Source organism: Tympanuchus pallidicinctus, unplaced genomic scaffold, assembly GCF_026119805.1.
Source record: "Tympanuchus pallidicinctus isolate F22 unplaced genomic scaffold, pur_lepc_1.0 scaffold3, whole genome shotgun sequence".
NCBI classification, from domain to species: domain Eukaryota; kingdom Metazoa; phylum Chordata; class Aves; order Galliformes; family Phasianidae; genus Tympanuchus; species Tympanuchus pallidicinctus.
The window spans coordinates 48,423,136-48,437,054 of record NW_026294747.1 but is presented as its reverse complement, the minus strand read 5'-3'; the positions used below and the strand labels follow the sequence as shown (position 1 = coordinate 48,437,054).

The window sequence follows — 13,919 nt, the reverse complement described above, 5'->3', positions numbered from 1 at the left end:
CAAGCTTGCTGATGCAAATTTTGCAAACATGAATTTTTGAACAGACAAAAGAGATGTTTTTAATTTAATTTTTTTTAATACGGACCGCTCTGTATAGATAGAGAGGTAAAGCAAGTTTTTGCTCTCAGCTCTTTGATCTGATTCACTTTCCATGAGCAGTTCTGTAAATATCTCTGTAGCAGTGGTAGCGGTTGTTTTTGTTAGTCTGATATCTATTAAATACAACTTCAGTGTGATGTAACATCTGGGACAAGAAAGATGATAGCCAGCCACAACAGCAGGCAACAACCAAAGATTTGTTAGCTGCTGGTAGTTTGCACATCACAGCTCAAGAACTGCTGGCTTAGAGAATTCAGAATGTAAATCTGCAAGATTGTGGGTTTTTTTTTTTTTTTTTTTAACCAAATTATTAGTGGATTTATGTTGTGTTCATTCTCTAATTCTATCTCCATTTGTTCCATACACACCTCATTTTTTGCCCTCCTCATATACATTTTTTTTTTTTTTATCAGATGATTTTATTTCTTGAAACCTATCTCTGAAACGGGTCTGCATAATGTATCTACCAGGTTGGGTTGTCATTGCTGTACTGCATCGAGTTCACTTCTGGTACTCATTACGTTGCTGTGAAGATTGTTGTATGTATTTGGTTAAGTTCATGTTTTATGCATATATCTTGTCATACGTTTAAACAACATTTCTTTTGTTTTCAGCAGAGTAAATTCTGCTTTCTGAGTAAACTGGAGTAAAAATAGCGAGCAATCTCTTCAGCAACAGGCATTCTGAATTTAAGTTCTCATTTGCGTAGGGCTAGGAAGATATGATGATTCCATTCAGCTGAGCATCGAAAAGATCAAACAATTTTATTGAAGTGTAATGATTACTTTGATGTGAAAGTTGTACTGAAAATGGAATGAAAATTAGTGCCATCTTTGACAGTCATGATTCCTCCCAGTTCCAGATGCAGTGTTGATACTACGGGAAAATAACCTGACCCTGCTGAGTCCAGACACTGTGGTTAAGTTTTGGGTGAGATTAGGTCAGATTTTCCCTTTCTTCAGTAAATATCATTGCCTTGAATTTTGGCTCCAATCAGCTGGTTTGTGAAGTTGGAATTTTTTTTTTTTTTGGTTCTGATTACATTACATTTTGTTAGTTCTGGATTTTTCAGCGTTCTTAACAATTCCTGAAATGGATGCTATTTCCTATTCTAGGCAGGAGAAATAATATTATAGTTGAGACACTAGACTGAGATTTGTGAAGTTTTGGTAGAATTGTGTGGAAAAAGCTGGCCATATTTTGTGGAAGATTTCAAAGACATTAAATTTTGTTGTTGTTGCTGTTGCATTACTGTGCTTGACTTTACAGCAATTGCTGTGTGGGCTGGAGGACGCTGTAGTATGGGGACAGATCAGGAAGCTGGCTGTTGGAAATGAGGCAGGAATGAACAATGCATGGGAATTTTGACTGACCCTTCCTCTGTGTTCTCTCGCTCTGATGGTGACTGATAGAGATTAGTCAGGGGCAGATCACTTCAAAACTGCTTTCTTCAAGATGCTTGGCTACTTGTTTCAGCTTGGTTCTGAAATTATCTTGAAAATTATTGGTTTGTTGGTTTCTGCATTCTTGCTTGGACTGGTATGTTAGCTTCTATGGAAAATGCAGTGTTTGTTCTTTCACTATTGGGTTTTCATTTTTTAAATTCCTTAGAAAAAAAATCTAAAATTTAATTTCCCCAAATTTTTCCTCTTATTTTCTGGTCTAACACTTAAGCCATTAGCATATTTCAAATGATCGGACTGTGATCTCAAATAAGATCCATGAATTAATCCCTGAGCGAGGACCCTAAATAAGTGCCTGCAGACTGGGCCTTCAGAAGGCTCTACAAACACCAGCTGTAGTCATATTCAGAGAGGTTAAACCAGCTGGTGATTTTGGTGGCATCAGTTCTCTGCTGATGCAGATGGCTGCTTGCCTTAACCAGAGCTCCAGCAATCCCCAAGTATACTGTGGAAACAACTCTGCAGGGGAACATCCATGTGTTTTGGTTTTTTTTTTTTTTTTTTTAACAAAGCAACTGCTTCCAACAATGGTTGATGCCAGATGGCTCAGAAAAATTAAGTGGGTAGTTAAAGATTAGCTCGCGGCCTGAAGGCTATAGCCTTTTGAAAGAATCTTGTTTAAAAAACAAATAGGGAAAAAAAAAAAACCAAAAAACAAAACACCAAGCAGGAGGAGGTTTTTGAATTGTCTTTAGTAAAAGAAGCAGCTGATAGTGGAATGGCATCCTTCTTTGGCGGCACTTCATATCTCTCACAATGAATATATCTAAATTCTTGTTTCCTGGATCCCAAAGGGGAGTCAAGCATCCAGAGAGAGTTTCTCTGCTCACATGTCCAAGCCCTCTGTGTTCAGCACAGTGCACAGACAGTTTGTCTCTGCTTTCTTTGGGGCTTTGCTGCCAGAGCTACCTCTGCCAGCCAGTATTTACCACTACTTTTCTGCGTGCACAGAACACTGCAGAGCAGACTGCTGCCTTCTGCCTGAGTCTACCAGCTACGTGAAGAACCCAGTAGACAGCTTGGACCCTGCCCCTGAGCTGTGTCTACTATCCCATTTGCAACTGGGGGCAGGTTTCCAGCTTCTGCTAAATAAAAGAGACCATAGCTGCTCCCATGTTTAGCCTGAGCAGCCATCAGCCACGCTCCCCATGGCCCCTGTGAGGCTGTGGCTGCCTGGCCTTCAGTGCTGGAGCATTGGGGATGAGCCGTGAAACTTTCCTCCTAATTCCAAAGTTGCTTTGTGCCCTGAAACTTGAAAGAGTTGCACTTTCCAAAGTACTTGGCTTTACAAAGTACTTGTAACTCTGAGTATTTTTATTACCCATGTGAAGACTTACAGCAGTGTAACTTCATGGACTTCTAGCAGAATTATTCTTGATTTCTATCCATGTAAGATGAGGATCATATTCCAGGACTTTTCAACCTGGGACCATTATATTTTCAATTGAAAGCATCAGCATTTAGTTTATATACATTTCCAAACCTAAATTATTCTGAACTTTGAGTTCCACCAATTTATTTCATTGATATTTTGATTTCTTGGCCTGTTTTAGGACGGAAATTAAAGTTGAAATATATAAGAATTCCCTCCAGATTGGAAATTCTGCTTTTAAAGCAGATCTTGTGCAGCACGGGATTCTTCTGTTGCCTAATTTAAAATATATATATATATATATATATATATATACACACGTACATCTCTCTGATGAGCACCCTGGGACCCTGACTGAAAGTTCATTACAATTGAGTGTTCCTTGTAACAGCATTTGGCAATTTACCAATAAATGTAGAAATATCCAGTTTTAATCCAGCAGGAACTGTGCAGTAACTTCAAGGGGAAACTTCATATTGACCAACTATTAAAAATATCTTATAAAGAATAAAATATATACTCGAAAAAAGAAAACCTGTTTACAAGCTAAATCTGGCTTGCAGTGAAGAAAGAAAGCAAGAGAAGTAAAATCAATGATACCCAGGTCAGTTTGGTGTCCTTGGGATTTTTCTGTGTGGGAATTTGGCACAAGAAGATCTGCCGTGGCAAAATTAGAGTGTTTTGAGCATGCTGAGCATCCCTTTTAAGCTCCCCCAGGCAGCTGTTTCACACTCCCCTCTTTTCACTGCATGCCTCCTCTTCATCTCTGATGTTTGGAGTTGCCTCTCTGCTGACCTTCCTCTTTCGCAAACCAACTTCTCTGCCTTGCAGGCCTTACTTTAAACAAAGACCTATCTTTAAACATTTAATTCAAGAACTTCGCTTCATTTTTTGAATTTCCTCTTCTCCTCCTCTTTTTCCTCTATCACCAGGACTGTGGCACCTGCAAAGGAGGAGCCCTTAGAGAAAGGGATGGAGGGTGAGAGGAAATACGCGGAGTAGTCATTTAACTTTCTCTCTTTTCCCCCATCTAATGCTGGAATCTTTCCAATTCGAGTTGGAGAAAAGTGAATTTTTTTTCTTCTGGTGTCCTGGCAGCATGTTAGCTTAAAGCTCCCATTCCCTCAGAGGGCAGTGGGGACAACGAGTATTGAGCACCCCTGAAAATCCTCCTACTTAGGAAGCCCTGCCTGGAAAGGCTGGGCTAGGTCAGGGTTGTCCCCATGCGGCCACAGATCTTCTGTGAGTTGGGCCTGGGCACACCTGACATATGCCAGCCCCATGGCTCAGCTTGTCTTTTGCTATTTTTGTCTTTTCTTTAGGGAGACAGCTTGGCCGCTTAACACAGCGCTTAATTCTCAGGTCACGATCTCTATGTCTTTAGGTCATAGGGGAATTCTGGCTTGCCAAGTGTTAAACCTTCTGTGTTTCTAAACACTAAACCTTAATGTGGTTACTGCCCTGTGTTTTGTTTCAGTACTGTGAAGACTGTGACATATAGCTTAAGGGTGCTGCAGACGCTAACTCCAGCTTTGTTTAAGTCATCGGAGCTAAAAACGTTTCCTGCTACTAACACATTATGGAAATGTGGGATGCTGTATGCTTTGTAAACATAAAACTTGCATGTTAAGAGAATGAGCTATTTTATATTTCCTTGCCAAGGGAAATATTTACTTAATTTATTTTATAATACTAATTTGTACATCATTAAAAAAAAAAAAAAGAAAAAAAAAAAACACACAAAAAACCCCTATTTTTGTTAGTTAGCTTTTGTGTGAATTAGGGGATGGAATCTTAAATTTATTTTAAAAGTAGTAACCACATCATACAACCATTTCTACAGAATGTGGGAGTGCTGACCTCTTTAGTCACTTGTAAAGCACAGCACGGCTCAGCCAGGATGCCTGATTGGCTTTTCCAATTGCTGCAGCACTGGCAGCCAGCAGATGAATGACATGTGGGCAAGACATGCTCTTTTCAGTCTTCCCATCATCTTACTCATTTCTCTGATAGCTTTGGATCAGTGCAAATTTTTGTTCCTTTGAGCATCTGTTGACCTCAGTGATCTGCTGAAGTCAATAAACCTCTGGTGACCTCAGTGATTTCCCTAAGAACTGTTGTGTGCATGGCGGCTTTCCTGTCCTTTAAGGACCTGTCCCAAAACTCACTTTGTTAATGGCAAGCCTCTAACTGACCTAAACAGGCTTTGAGTCTTACTGCAGAATTTGCTAGTGTCATACAAAGGAGATTTTGTACCCTAACATGTTTTAATCAGTACCTTTCTGCTTCTGAGAAGGTAGAGCTTTACTTTCTTGGGAAAGGAGTCAGTCCCTGAAATGGAATCTTATGTAAGATTTTATGAACAACTATTCTGAAAGCACTGAGAATTGTTCAAAAAGCCAGTTGGCAAATTTTTAATCTGGTTATAAAAATGTGTGCAAATCTTTCAAGGTAAGGAAGAAAAGGAAATGCTGAGCTATGAAATTTAATTACTCTCTAGAGCACTGTAATGAGGAAGAAAGAACATACAAAACTGCCAAAGAGCCATGCAGTCGCATTTTCTCTTGTAAATTCATGTTTGCCTGGACTCCAACCAATGCCTGGTTGTGCACTATATATTTGCAGGTAGTATTTGATTTTGTTTGGATCTCCAAAGCCACCTCTGTTCTAAGTGGAGGATGTACAGACGTGTTACTCTACTTAGATATATGAGGGAGTTTTATGCAGACACATGCTTGAACAAGATCTTGCCATAAAAAACAGTGATTATTTTGCCATCTATGATATGTATTGGTTAAGGGGTGAGACGTATACAACACAGAACTTTGCTTTTCTGTTTTTCTAGAGAAATTTCTGGCTCTTTACAATGTGTTATTATAAGGAGCCAAATTCTGATCTCACTTGTAAATATGAAACCTTTATGGAATATAAGAGGCTCAAATGCATGTAAATGAGAACAGGACTTTACTTCATTCTTTAGAAATTTTCAACAAAGTAGTGCCATAGGGAAACAGAGCTGAAAGGCTTCTCAACAGATCTTCAGTCTTTGGTTTGGATCAAGGTAGAATCAGTTATGTCTATATCACTTCTGTGGCAGTGCATTTCAGTTGTACTAGAAGATAATCAGTACTGTAGACTCCGTTCCTTTCCCAGTCAATATTTTTTAGTGCTTCTCTATTAGATATTCCATATGTCAAACCTTAATCTTCTCTACTGCACTCTTAATCCAACTGTTTTTTGTTCTGTCTACCAATAAATATTGCACTATTAATTGATTTCTGTTTTGCTAGGAATATTTTTTGATGTTTTCTACTTGAAGGTTCTCACAGATGTGTTTTCCAACAGAACAATTGTAATTTAATTAAGGTGCTGTGGAGGAACAAGAATAGAAACTGTTACATCTACTGACAACAGTCATATCTGATTGTTTATCAGTGTAATAGAAAAATGATTTAATTAAACGCCTCTGCTTAGTCAAGTGGGTTTGCAGTTTGAGTTTGCCATTCCTGTTCATGGAGCCAAAGCTCTTTGGTTTTGAGGATTCCAGAAATTTGTGTATTTCCAAGAATAGCTGCTGTCAGCAGAATGGTAGTAAGGTTGCATGACCTATGCTAGGATTTGACAAGAATTTCCATTCCTGAAGAGATAAGAACTGAAAGGCAGTTGTATGTGCTCATAACGCTATGTAACTACGTGTACAGTGTCAATGAATGTGAAGAGAGTGCAGCTCACTGTGGGACAGAGGAGCTTTTAAGAGACTAGCTAGTGAACAGAGAGAAGGGGATTGTTGAAGGTAGCCTACTACAGACTTGGCCAAGGACATGAAAACTATCTCTGTGTAAAGGAAACTTTCCAGAAATGCCTCACTACTGGCTCTGTTTCACTGGCGTTAGTAAGACTGGAAGAAGTAGCAATAGCCTAAAGGATTCAAAGTGTTGAGTGGAAGTTTTGTGCTGTGCCATACTGGTGGAGCTGGAGAAAGTTCTTGCAACAGTCAATGGGAAATCCTCAGTAAATATCCCTAGTGTAGACAGGGTCCCATTGAGCCGTTAGGGTTAAATCTGCAGGAAATAAAGAGAGGGAGGGAGTGTGAGAGACGCAGTACAGACCGTTCCTAATAGGAGTAAAACTGCACATAGCCTGGAACACAATATATGGAATATATTGAAAAAGATGTTTTGAATGAACAATAACCTTTAAATTCTTTAGTGTGTGTTCTTTGAGCTGTAGAATGTTCTGATTGTTAAGGCAATTAGCTTTTAAAAATAGTTATTTTTTTTGGATTTTAATTACATGCTGCATTTTGCCTTTGTTATTAGATGGGGTCAGTAAGGTTACTGAAGTAATTATTGCGCTCTGCTTGGCACTGGTTAAAGCATAACTGGAGTGACTGTGTTCAATTCTGTATGAAGAAACGTGGAAAAACCAAAGAATTCAGAGGAGTGTAAGAAAGATAGTAAGAAATTTGGCATTCAGATCTAAGAGGAAAGGTTAAGATAACTTGGCACCTTTAGCCTAAAGGGAAGAAGAAGAACATAATAACGGGAGACATAAAGGAATGTTATAAAGAGGACAAGAATCAATTATTCTCATTAGTCAACAAGGATGAGATAAATAATAATTGGCTGAAGCAGAAGGGAGGTTTTAGGTTAAATATTAGGCAAAGCTCTGGAAGAAGTGTTTGGCAGTTGGACAAGCTGCCAAGAGCCGTTGGACAATCGCTGTCGTTGGAGTTATTCAAGGCCAGACGCCCATCTACAGGAACAGTTATAGAATAATTAAATCAATCCTGTCACACACAGAGGGGTGGGCAAGGGGTCCTTCTGGTCTCAGTGACCAACAGTTTGTTATGGATTTTCCTTTTCAGGATCCTTCCCAATCTTATTTTGTAAACTATGGAGTTTGCTCTGAGGAGGAGAGCAAAATTTTAAAGTTGCTCTTCGTAGGGTCAGAAAACATATGAGACATAAAATTATTCCCTGATCTGTGGCCATGCATTTCTTTTTACAGTTTCTTAGAATCAGACTTCCTTTCCTCTGGGTGTCTCTGCTTTGTCCCTTTGAAAACACGAGCTCTGGGAAAATAAAGAAGAAACCAAAACCAAGTAGAATGGCTTTGGAATTATTCGTTGCTATTCACTGCTTTATGGCAGCTTTTAGAAGTTGAATTGTAAATAACCTCTGTGTTTTATTGACAATATGCTCTTCATCATCCCTACTACTTATATGGAAGAAAGTGATTATGCTTAGAGCAAGCTCTGCCTTCCTCATGTCAGCAGACCTCTTCCCACTGGCTCTTTGGTATACTCAAAGCAAACTAGGAGTAACTGAAAAAGTTACTCTGGTACACAATTCTTACCAGCAGGATTTGGCCCAAACAGTGGCCTGGACAGATTCTGTTTCTAGCTGAATGACAAACTCCAAGGGATGGCTCCAACTGCTGAGCACTATGTTTACAAACAGGGAAGACCATTTTTAGAGGTATGTTGGGCTGTTTTCTACACATCTGAGATTAGAATCTGGCTGCCCAAAGAAATAGCTTACATGCACTCTGTGAGGCACTGCAGAGATGATAAAAAGGGCAGTGAGTTAATTTGTATTGCTAATAGTGGTCTTAAAGTGGTAATTACATATGCAATTATAAACCATGAGCCCAGCCTGTTTATTTTTCCCCTCTAGTGCTAATGAAAACCAAAGTAGTCTTGGTGTTTGTGAGATCCCGAATGCACTGGAAGCAATCATTCAGCTGACTAACTGAAGGCAGTGACATGGCGTGATTCTGCTTTCTTTGGTTAAAAATTAAATTACATAAAAAAATAATAAAGCAAAATTTCTGCCTTTTTAAAAAAAAAAAAAAAAAAAAATATTATTTCCTCAGAATAATGGTAAAGTCAGATGAAATCCTATTTGCTAAGTCTGGAAACACTGAGCAACCCCTACTGTCTGGAATTCCCAGTCTGACCGTGCTCTGTTCACTTCCATCCTATAACATCTCAGAAATACAGGGATAGGTTTACTGCAGAGATTACTTTTCTAGAAGCTAGGTGACAGTCTGGGGGAAGCAATTGCAATGTGGTGCACAACCTATAAAACTAAATAATACCATGAGTTTTTTTTTTTGTTTGTTTTTTGTTTTTTTAAATCTCCCTACTCCCATTTGTCACAAAACAAAAAGCACTTTGGTGCTTTGAGGTGGTCGTGTGTGAGGACCGTCCTGAGAGTGTGAGAAGGCTGCGCCAGGAAAATTCACGCTGAGGGACCTGCATTGGGTCTTTGTACTGGCTAGGTACTGCCAGCCATGGAATGAAAGGGACCTATGGTCACCTGTGTTTGTCTCCATCATGGACCTTTGCAAATGGTATCCTGGGTTTCATCAGAAGAGTGGCCAGCAGGGACAGGGAGGTGATTGTCCCTCTCTACTCTTCCCTTGTGAGGCCCCATGTGGAGTACTGCCTCTAGATTGCGGTCCCCAGTACGAGAAAGACGGAGCTGTTGGAGAGGGTCCAGAGGAGGGCTACAAAGATAGTTAGAGGGCTGTACCACCTCCCCTCTGAAGACAGGCTGAGGGAGTTGGGCTTGTTTAACCTGGAGAAAAGAAGGCTGCAGGGTGATTTCATTGCAGCCTTTCAGTACCTAAAGGGAGCCTATAAACAGGAGGGGAATCAACTCTTTGAAAATGTAGATAACAGCAGGACAAGGGGAAATAGTTTTAAGTTGAGGGAGGGAAGATTTAGGTTGGATGTCAGGGGGACGTTCTATGAGAGTGGTGAAGTGCTGGAACAGCTGCCCAGAGAGGCTGTGGATGCCCCATCCCTGGAGGTGTTCAAAGACAGGTTGAATGGGGCCCTGGGCAGCCTGGTCTAGTATTAGATATGGAGATTGGTGGCCCTGCATATGGCAGGGGGGTTGGAACCTGATGATCCTTGAGGTCTCTTCCAACCCAAGCCATTCTATAATTCTTTGACCTTGTATGTCCAGGTACTCCATGAGGAATCACAGACATCTCATCTTCTGGCCTGGCTCTCCCTCGCTATGGGGATTTTCTGACCAACTTCTGCAAAAGGCCATGTTTCCTGCTTTTAGAGAGTTGAAGGAGACCTTATCATAGCATTAACTCTATTTTTTCTCTCTAAAAGCACATTGTACTTTTGATGAATAACTAGTATTTAATGTACATTAAAAATACAAGAGCAGTGGTCTTTGAATTGAGTTATCCTAGGCAAATATTATCGATATAGGTATGTCTAGTAGTTCATCCATATAAGAGGGAGGGAAATGAACCTTTTATTCTGCAATGTCTATTAAATGAGTTTATGTGCAAAACTTCATCCAATGGTTTTTAGAATTACAAATGCTTCCTTTCTTGGCTTAGTTCTTCAGCCTCTGTTAACGTATTTTCTTGCTGACTTCTCATCCTGGACTAATTCACATGTGAACATGAAGAGGAAGAGTACCTTCACCACCCCTTCAGAGCTGAATCAATGCAGCCTGGAGGGTCCAGGGACTAGGCTTTCTACCCACAAAAGTGGACGACATATTAGCAGTGATGGTGAAGCATTCCTAGTAACACTTGTACTTAATAACTCAAAGCTGCTTGATGTGGCTGTGCTTTTTCTGCTTGTGCATCCCTTTGCCTGCTAGCACCACTTTGTAACCTCATGCACCCTCGAGACCCATCCCCCTCACTTATAATTCACTGGAGAACTTGTGACATAACTGCATTGAGGCACTGCCTGCTCTGGCTTTCTCTGTGATGTGTTTGAAACAAGATTCCTGCTACAAAGTTTAAAGAGTAGAGGAAGAAAACCCGACATGACTTTGGGGTAGCGCAAACGAGTCATAGGAAACTCACTCTAGAGATATCTCCAGAGACTAGTCAAGACAAAAGTTACAGCACAAGCATTTGGAAGGGGGCCACTGCAAACAATTTGTCCTCATTCCAGTTGAGCAACTGTAAGCAGGGACATTTTCAACACAGGCCATTTAGGGACAGAAGGAAAGATTGGATGGCACTAAAAGAAACTACACAAATACATGGTGATAGGATGACTCGGCCACCCGCCACACATACTCTGCTGCTTCATTGTTCTTTCTCCTATCATCCCGACATCTGAAAAGGTCCCACCCCAGCATGGCATCACAGCACAGCGTAGACCAGCATAAATTAACTCCAGGTGACAAAATCACCTTCCTTGGTTGGTCTTTGTTTAGCAAGGAGGGAGGGCAGGGGCCATATGTGTGGCAGGAGTTGAGGTCAGTGATGTAATAAATGATTCTGCTTGTTAAAGTCAGCAATATAACAAATAGGGGAAAAGGATGTTTGGCTCGGCTGAATTTTTTTTTTTTTTTTTTTTTTTTTTTTTTTTTTCCTATGTGAGTCTTGGGTTTAAAGGGCTCCAGTCTTCTTTCTTTTTTTGAGGAAATGCTTGGAAGTAGTTATTCAAATTTCTCTAATCCTTCTCTTCCCCCTAACTTACAAGCTGTTCTTGCTCTGCTGTTTTCCTCAGCATGCCAAAGGCACCATACCTTTCCATGGAAAGTTTCTGCCACTCTCTCTTATTTTGTATTCATGCTGCATAAATAAGAACAAGACCTCCCTCCAGCACCTTGGCATGGGGTGGGGAGTTGGACAGGAGGATGGTGCATGATAGAAATATTATGTAAGTGAGGTCTGAATGTCCGCAGCCTGAGCTCTAGAGAGCCATTGTCCACAGATATTTTAAATTTTCTTTTTCTTTCCCCTTCTGAGCATCACATCACAATATGGTTTCATTCAGTAAGGACCTGGCATTTGGGGGCTGGATGGCTCAGCTGGCCCATTTGGAGATGGGGTGCCTTTCATCTGTAGGTCACTGCTTTGAATTCTGCCCACATGGTTGGCAGCCGGGAGCCATTCTCCTCTGATGGCAGCAGAGCAGCATATACAGAATTGCTAGGAAGTCTCTGATCCTAGACACCATGTCTAGATCGTAAAAGCTACCGTAACAATTGAGTCTAAATGGCACCCTTCTTGGCATTTGAAGCAGAGGCCAAGCAATAAAAGGGCTATGGAGAATGGACTACTGTCTAGCATCTATAAGCTAAAATAGTGAAGAACATGGCTGAGAGAGTGTGAGAAAGTATGCACAGCCTGTGAAGGCTCTTTTGGGTGAAGAAAGAGGATTTCAGTCTCCTAGACTGAAAGGCCAACACCTTTCAATAGCAGAAGAATCATTTACAAATCTGAGAACAAAGCCATTGTTTGTCCTCGTGCCTTTAACAATGCTGCTTCCTGTTGGCATCTTTTTCCTGCTAATAGCACAGTCCCACAGTTTGTGTCTTTGCAGTGCTGCACGAGCACTAACTAATTAATCCTTTCTCACCCCTTTCAGGCAAGTAGTTTTTTTTTCTGATGGTCTGTAGTGGTGATATGTTCCTTAAAACTGTTGTGGGTAAGTATAAAAACGCTACCTAAATCTGACTATAATGCATATGCTAACCTTAGGATTTCTGCATATGGTGCAACAATTCCAGTACAGGTAGGTTACAACCAGTTAAACGTTTTGCTGAGCTGAGGTCTTAACTAGAATAGATGAGAGCTACTTCTTGAAAAAAATTCAGATCAGGGTAGGTTTTTGCTATAATGATATGAAACAAAAAGCCACTCCTTTCTGCCCCCCAAACAAATCAACTCCCTTTCACTGGAATAATCTCTGGCTGTCTGACCTTATTTATTCAGATGCTGACATGAATCATCATCTGAGCAAGCATTCCCTCCTACACCTGCAGTATTTGGGGTTATAGTTCTCCTTGGTTTTCTGCAGCAAGAAGAGCTCAGTGTTACTTGGAGCTGTCTCCATCTGGCAGGCCACGAAGTCCGCAGGAGCACAGAGGTCTTTCTGTGAAAATGGAGACAGCCCAGATTGCTTTCTCTTTACACAACATCTCAAGAGGGCTCTAGACTTTTCTCTTTTGCAGCTATAGTCAAGTGTGCAGTCTCTTTCCCTCCTATCTCCTTTTTGTGTGATGACCTCTTCTTGGGGTGAAGAAGTGCGTGGGTGAGTTTGGGGGAGGGGTTGTACTTCTCAGTAAAGCCAAATTGCAGGATGCAGCACATCTTGAGCTTGGCAGCCTTTCTCACTTCCCCAAGAGGCAGCTGAAGGGCCTAAGCAGGGGTAAGACGTTATCAGCTCACTTCAAGCATGCCAGAGCGTATCCTTACACACAGATAGCGACACACTGCCTGCTCCACAGCTGACCTCCGTGGACCAAAGGAGATTGTTTGGTGGTGGTAAGGGAGTATCTCATGTCATCTGTACACTATTACAAGGCTGAGTACTTAACAAAGATGTAACTCAGCAGTGTTAGCCATAAAATATGTACAAAACTGAAGGCAGAAGTTAAACTTTGTTATCTGCCAGTCATTCATTGTTTGGAAGGAATATCCCTAGAGCATGGCTGAATGTCAGTGTCTTAAAGATCTATACATTGCTCTTGGAACAGGGTCATTTGTTACCATCTGGGATTATGCCACTAGCAGTATATGAGCATATTCACAGTACTGTGCAGCTCCAGATTTCAGCCATATGGAAAAAGTGTAATATAGTGAGAAATTCAATCCTTTAATAGAATCCAGAGCACCCTCTAGAAGGTTTTCCCTAGATTTATTTCTTTGCAATGCAGTCTTAATAACTACTGATGTAGCATTTAAATTGGAAGAGATGCAATGTCTAGATATGGTGGGAGATCTACTGATACCTGTTACTCTCTGATAGGAAAATCCCTTGCTGTTTCAGTGGAAAAACCCACTGAGCTTATTAAAGCTAGAGGAAGGGCATGGCACATCTGTGGCATGCATTAACTTCCTTTGATTCTTTTCTCTCAATAGACAGCTCCCTTCTCCCAGAAGAAATATTCACAAGTAATTTTCACTGTAGAAGTTGTCTTTGCATTTACCTCTTTCATCCATGGCTGTTGTAGAATGCCAAAAGCATAAAAGAATTCAGA

The 13,919-nt window shown here is 40.7% G+C and overlaps 1 long non-coding RNA gene across 1 annotated transcript in view; it reads right to left on the bottom strand.

Moving 5' to 3' along the window:
• Positions 1–5,875: 5,875 nt before the first annotated feature.
• The window catches only part of LOC128085353 (uncharacterized), a 33,392-nt gene continuing 25,348 nt past the window's right edge, over positions 5,876–13,919 (bottom strand). The window contains exon 5 of the long non-coding RNA XR_008208927.1: positions 5,876–6,995. This is a non-coding gene — a long non-coding RNA (uncharacterized LOC128085353). The remainder of the gene's footprint in view (positions 6,996–13,919) is intronic.